Genomic DNA, 8,108 nt, shown 5'->3' on the forward strand with positions numbered 1-8,108 from the left:
ATTACGAAACCAAGTAGAATAACAATTGATACAGCTACACTAATAGATAATATATTTATAAATAAAATAGATTTTAAAATAGAAAGTGGACTCCTTATTAATGATATAAGTGATCATCTTCCGGTCTTTGCAGTTCTTCATGATTATTTTGAAAAAAAAATTATGAAGCCGTCAACTTACACAATTGAAAAAAGATTAACAACACCTAGGTCCATGGCTGCCTTTAAGCTGGACCTAGAAAAGCATAACTGGTCTGAAGTCTATTCAAAAAACGATCCTAACACTGCATATAGTGAATTCCAGTCAACATTTAACTTTTTATACAATAAACACTGTCCAATAGTTCAAATTAAAAGGAAGTATAAAGGTCCAAATAAGGTATGGATGACAAAGGGGATAGAAAATGCATGTAAAAAGAAAAATATTTTATATAAAAGATTTCTTAAAACAAGAACTATGGAATCTGAAACAAAGTATAAGACCTATAAAAATAAATTATTAAATATTATACGTATAAGGAAGAAAGATCATTACCATGCATTACTAGAGCAGAATAAAAACAATATGCAAGAAATATGGAAAATACTAAATGATGTAATTAAAAATAGATCTAAAAAAATAAATTATCCAGAATATTTTATAAAAGATAAAAACAGTGTAATCGATAAAATTTCAGACATAGTCAATAACTTCAATGAATATTTAGTTAATGTGGGTAGAAATTTGGCAAATGAAATTCCAGAGACAAGAAATAAACATGAAATAGATAAGTACGTTGTAAATAATTCATCCACTATGTTTTTAAATGGTGTTAATGATATTGAAGTATTAAATGTTGTAAAAACATTAAAAAATAAAAAGTCTACCGACTATTTTAATATTGATATGACACTGGTAAAAAGTATTATAGAATATGTTGTAAAACCTTTTACATATATTTGTAATTTGTCTTTCCAAACTGGTATATTTCCATCAAAAATGAAAATAGCAAAAGTAATTCCTATTTACAAAAGTGGTGATAGACATATATTTAGTAATTATAGACCAATATCATTGTTGCCACAGTTCTCAAAAATTCTAGAAAAATTATTTTTATATAGACTGGATAATTTTATTGAGAAACATAAGATTTTGAGTGAATATCAGTACGGTTTTAGAGAAAAACGGACCACCTCAATGGCAGTCATGGAACTTGTAGAGGAAATAGCTACCAACATAGACAATAAAAAATTTACTGTTGGGATATTTATGGATCTAAAGAAAGCATTTGACACCATAGACCATTCTATATTAATGAATAAATTAGTGAAATATGGTATAAGAGGCTTAGCATATAAATGGATAAAAAGTTATTTGGATGATAGATATCAGTATGTGCAGTTTAAAAATACAAATTCAAAACAATTGAAGATTACTCATGGAGTTCCTCAGGGGTCTGTGCTGGGCCCTAAATTATTTATATTGTATATGAATGATATCTGTTGTGTCTCGAAAATACTCAAGAGTGTCTTGTTTGCGGATGATACAACTTTATACTGTTCTGGAGACAACTTGAAGCAGCTTCTGACTACTGTGGAGTATGAATTAAGTACAATAAAAAATTGGTTTGATATGAATAAATTATCATTAAATTTAAATAAAACCAAGTTCATAGTTTTCGGTACTAGACCAATCACTCATCAAGTTAAAATTAGGGTGAATTTAATTGAAATAGAAAGGGTGTATGAAAATAAATTCCTTGGAGTAGTTATTGATGATAAATTATGTTGGAAACCACACATAGAAAATGTTAAAAGGAAAATGTCAAAAATCATAGGGATACTCTATAAAACCAAGGAGGTCCTGAACATGAATTCACTATATACATTATATAATACATTATTATTACCATATTTGACCTATTGTGTGGAAATTTGGGGAAACACATATAAAACAAATACTGACACTGTTTTTAAATTGCAAAAAAGAGCCATAAGGATTATTAATAGATCAAAATATACAGAATCAACACATCCACTATTTATTAAATTAAATACAATGAAATTTTATGACTTGGTTGAGTTTAAAATAGCACAAATAATGTATAAAGTATACAATAATCTACTCTGCCACAGTACTCAAAAGTTGTTTGAAATTAGAAACTGTCCTTATGATATAAGGGGTACAAGTGTATACAAAAAACCCAAAACAAGAACAAATATTAAGCAAAGGTGTGTCTCCGTTAAAGGAGTTAATTTGTGGAATAACTTGGGAACCGAACTGAAAAGATGTAATTCACTTGTTGAATTTAAAAGAATGTTTAAAAGTAAAATTCAATATTATTATTTAAATCAGATATAAGTTAAGAAGATTGTAGAAATGATTTATTCATTTACTTATTTTTCTTTGATGTATTAATATGAGTGTAATGAAATTTGTATATATGTGTGTTACTAGTGTATTTTTATTTCTATTTTTAATTTATTTTTTTATACGAGTAGCATTATATTTTCTTTTATTAAAAATGTAATTTATTATAAATAAGTGATAGGATATGAAGAATAAGGGGTAGGACTGGATAAGTTTTCAACTTCTTCCTACTCCCTTGAACATATACATAGATATTTATTGGATGTTTCTTTTATTTTATTTTATTTTATTTTTTGTTACTTTTAACTTTGTGTTTATATAATTATACGTGTATATGTGCATATGTTCAATAAACTTCAAACTTCAAACTTCAAAATGATGAAAACTTTATTGAGAACGTTTGGTTCTCAGAACTGAACTCTGAACTTCTTAATCCAACTAACAGTCGTTGATTTTGATGGAAAGTTGCGACAATGGAAACGCTTTCCAAACTGAATCTGTACACTCTGGTATGATTTTGTCGCAAAATAGGTCTCCAGGGAGAATATCTTCTGCTGATTTGTCCAAGACATTTTCAGGGCAACTATAGCTGCAAATGATCATCCATAGGTTCACCTTTCACGTCCTGCAACAGAAAAGACATTCGTTAAAAAATGGATTTTTTATCGAATAAAATATGGGTACGCATCTTTTTGGGTCACCCTGTACATGCCAGTGCAAGCCATTGAAGTCACAGGGCGGCCATCTTGTTACTCCCACCTCACAAACAGACTACTGTATAAACTATATGGTATTCGTACAGATGAGACATATGCAGCTCTTAGGCAGTTAGAATAAGGCTGGAGTTGTGGTGGGTGTTTTGTTCCATTTTGTTCAAAAAAATAGTGACCACCCCAGCACAAAACCCGCCTCCAGCCTTATACTAACTGCCTACGAGCTGTATATGTGTCATTTGTACGTATACCGTGTAGTTTATAAAGTAGTCTGCTTGCGACGTGGGAGTAACAAGATGGCCGCCCTGTGACTTCAACGGCTTGCACTGGCGTGTATGGGCTATCGGCTATCCAGTCATATATACAGGTCATTGGTCTGCAACAAGTCATTTGGAGTTCAGAGGGCCAAAAAAAAATTACTCTGAACAACAGAAGTTGGTGCTCTGTTTTTTGGAATATTTTTTTGCCCCCTGTTTTTCTGAGGGTTTTTTTTTTTTCCCCTGTTTTTTGGAATATTTTCTTTTTTTGACAGAAAAAAATATTCAGTAAAACAGAAAAAGAAATATTCAGAAAAACAGAAAAAAAATTACTCAAAAAAACAAAGCTCCCCCAAAAAATTAGTCAGAAAAACAAGAGTCCCCCCCCCCCCAAGTGAATGCAATACGCTTCCGTAATAAGTTGAGGCTCACCAAGGTTATTTTTGTTCACAAAACTAACAAAATGACTAAAACTGACTTTCATTAAAAATTAGTTGTGTCAAAGTTGAAAAGTTAACTAATTAATCAATCACAAAAAAATTATCGCATTAGTCATGTATTATGACCGCAGATGATCCTTGAGCTGACAGCAGATGGTTACATTAAGGGTAGGACAGGTTGTGTTTGAGAAATAAACATGACTACAGCATTTAATAAATGTTTGCGTATGATATTCAGATTATTTGTTCATCTCAAACTATCAGGGTCATCCCCCCCCAACCCCATTTTAATTCTGCAAGTAATGAACTGATTAGAAAGAGGAGGGTGAGCGTGTGCAGCGGATCAAAAAATGTTGACGTCCTCATAAGATTAAATGTCTAAAAAAAATAACACACAACAGGTGCTCTTTAAATTTGGCCAGCAAAAAGAAAATGTTGATAATTTTTAATTAAGCAATTAATCATGATTAATCTGATTACAATTTTCAATCGTTTGACAGCTGTAGTTAAAATATAAACAAAGATGCTTTTATGAAAAGGAAATTAATTGAAACTACATTTTACATTTATAACTATCTATAATTGTAGCCAAAATGTTAATACTTCTCAACAGGAATGAAAGCCACAAATCTATTTTAGACTTCAAAGTCTGACTATTATTTGTGGATGATTGTTTTTAGAATGATTTTGAAATATGTATTTTTACTACCATTTTACTTACTATGGTGTTTTTTGTTGTTGTTGTTGTTTTTTGTTTTTATTAATTCCAAAACAAACTAAAACTAAAGGTTTTCTAGAAAAAAAACAACAAACTTGCTCTGAAGACTACTTAAAACTGAATTCAATAAACAAACCGAAATGAAAACTACTGAAAATTACAATACTTCCTGATGCTAACACATGTAGCCTACGCTAAAAAAATTAAATAAAATAAACAAACAAAAAACCCGCTAACGATTAGCATTAGCATAACAATTATGTCGCAGTATAAACCTTTTTTAATTAACGAATTTTTAAACACGAATGGCGCAACAACATACACATAAAGATATGATGAGAACATTACCCACAAGCATATATTCTTCCAACTGTGTGAAAATCGAATTATATTCGTGTAGTTTTGTCACGATGTCTTTTCTTCAAATCCACCAGTCTCGTCATACGTACCCCACACTGCCCCCTGGAGGCCAAAACCAGACGCTGCAAATGTAGCTCCCGGTGTTAAGTAGTGTTTGGCAACTTGTTAAAAACACATTAGATAGTGAGTTTTCTCTTATAAACACAACCGGGAACATTACATTAAACTTACGTCAGTATGTTAGTTTGGCTCAGGAGCCATTGCTGGATTTCCTTGCAGTGCCTGCTCCCTCCTACTCGGTTCAGTTTCAGAAAAGGAGAACTCAAAGTCCAGGTGGCATGAAAAGATGGACAAAAGGACTCAGTGGTTATTCCGGCTTGACTTCCACCCACAGTCTCTTCTGTCTCAAAGCCATAAAGCTTCATCTTTCTCTGGATGGAAACGACGGTCGGGTGTCTGGATGGGTTGGCAGGGTGCACCAACAGTTAATTAAAACTGTGAGTCAGGTATTTGAGGATTAGTAGCATGTGCTGGCCGGTCATCGTCATCTCATGGGAAATCGAGGCTGTGGACACTAATTACATCCCTGCATGAAAATGAGATTCCAGTTTTTGCTCGTTTGGCGGCGTATTGTGTTATTTATGCATCGGGAAATCATCAAAAGCCTTCGCCCGGCCTACATTTTGATGATAAAATAATACATAAGATGTTACTGATGACAGCGGAAAAACAACATAGTTGTCGGTTCACTTTATTGTGCTTGCACTACAAATTATTTATGCAAATTTTTGTAAATAAGAAACCAGATGACACTTAAAAAGTCAGAAGTACAATATACCGGTTTCATTTAGTCAACCACTTTCATACACACTTTTGAACTAACAAATTTGCTCACATTTCCTTTACTAATATTATTAATACTATTATGTTCACAACTCACTGTATCAACAATGATTAATTAAACAAGATGGGGTAACAACTATCTGAAGAAAGTGTTTAAAGTAGAAATCAATTAAATCATTTTCTTGAGAAAATGTTCTTTGCACCCTTGCTAGTGTAAACACAGTATTCTGAAATTGACCTCTATTGATCTGTCTTAGGCGGCCATTTTGTCTATTAATACAATAATACAAATTCTAGTGAATCCAATTTACATTAATCACATAATAAAATAAAAATATTAAAAACAGCGGGAAAAAAACTAACATTCAGGTAGCTTCAAGAGTTATTGCTTTTGAAATAAATCTGCATGGATATTAATTATCAAATGACATTTCTTGTTTGTTACAAATTTAAGAGATTTAAAATAATTGTCAATTTCAACCAAAAATAATTTGGTTTCAAGGTTTCAAGTTTAGAAATTTACATTTATACATTGTCAAGACGCGATCGGTGACCCCTGCACGATCGATGACGCGCATGCGCAAAAGATCGGCCATCTTGGATCGCCAACTACGGCAAATTACAGAGGTCCAAAACAGACAGGTTCAAACACGCAAAATAAAACAGCCATTGCGAAAGGTACGGGACATGTGCACGTTTTTTATTTATATATTTATTTTAATTATAAATAAAATCAGTATTGTACCCGACCATGTCTTGTTCGAAAGGTAGTATTTGACACATACTGTGTTGGAGCCATATTGCAGTTTTGTTTTGTTTTGTGCCTCTCTTCATGTGATTTTAGACTCACTAAAATGTAATGAGGTCAAACGTAAAATGTTCATCTTATAGGATTAAACGTAACTTAGTTACTTAGTTAATGCATCAATAATCTATGTAGTTGTTTCATGTTGTATCGAACGCGCACTATCGCGCACGCATATAAAGGTATTTGTTCTAGTGTTGTAGCTGTAGTTGGCGATCCAAAATCGCCGATGTTCTGCGCATGCGCGTCACCGATCGTGCAGGGTCACCGATCGCGTCTTGACACATGCCTCACCTGTTTTCTGGGTTTGGTTATGTGACGTTTGCATGCTACACTGTTGTCGTTTTCAGTCGACATGACGTGGCAGCACAAGACAAAATGGCTGTCCCCTGATCTTGATAAAAACCTGTCGATTTTGCTTCTTAATTCCTATTCCACTAACGCAATGTTATTCGGAAGACCGTGTTTAGAGGAGTGGGCTCAAGTGTTCATTACAGATTCATTTCGTCTGTTAGCTTCAGCCATGACACCGAATGAACTCTTGGAAGTCTTTAAATCTTCAGCTACGAGCATCAAACTAACTTGTTGTCATCTTATGTAGTAAACCTGTCAAATCAATGTCAATGGATTTTCTTACATGTGACTTGAGCTGTCTTGTACTGTATCAAGAGCATTAAATAGTCCACTAAATGTACTCGGTTGCCTTGCACGCGGCTGTTTGGACACGCGTGGGTGATATGTGTCAGGGTGCGCGTTCACAATACGTGTGTGCGCGTTTGTGTGCGTGTCACTCAGCCTTGGTGCTAGCTAGATAGCGAGCTGTCATATCAGTGCCACATGCATATTCATGTTGATGCTGATGTCACCCCGGGCGCTTCATCGAGTTGACAACATGAACAACTCGGATGAGGCGATGTACAAAAGCGTTGCGGCTCCCCCCCCCCGGTGCCTGTCAACCTCTTACAAGTTCATCACCAGCAGTTTCAGTGAATCAGACTAAATTGCTTCTTAAATAATCGAGGAGGAAATGGGATGTTGTTGGTGTTATTGCAGGCAAAAATGACCCCCAAATGGTGCTGTCAATATTATACATGACTGGATGGGACATTTTAATGTTGCATCTGCCATCTAGTGGTCAAATTAGAAAGCTACATGAAAAACTCACTGGATGAATTCAATATTTGAATGCCTAAAATCTATCCACATTGCTATTCATAAGACTATTTTATTACTTGTTATAGTTGGCCTTTCTTATTGATGACTGTTTAATGGTAGTGTTTTTTTGTTTTGTTTTGGTCATGGCTTTGTATGAAGGAGACACTAGTCGTTTTTGTTTTTGTTTTCTTTATGGATTTTTCTTTTTCATTTTTACAATTGAAACGTATTGAATCTTATAGTTTTCTTTTTTTCTACTTTGTTTTTATTATCTATGTATTTTAATGCGTAACTAACTTTTTGCAACTAGAAATTTTCCAAGAACCTTTGGCTCCTAATTACGCTCACTGGTCAACAGTATTTTTATTTTTATTTTTATTTTTAATCAAATATGGATAATGTTTCCCTAAGCACACTGATTTAAAAACTGTGTATTTTTGTTTCTAGCATGTCGTGTTTTTAAGATAT

The sequence above is a fragment of the Festucalex cinctus genome, chromosome 21 (assembly GCF_051991245.1).
Source record: "Festucalex cinctus isolate MCC-2025b chromosome 21, RoL_Fcin_1.0, whole genome shotgun sequence".
NCBI lineage: Eukaryota > Metazoa > Chordata > Actinopteri > Syngnathiformes > Syngnathidae > Festucalex > Festucalex cinctus.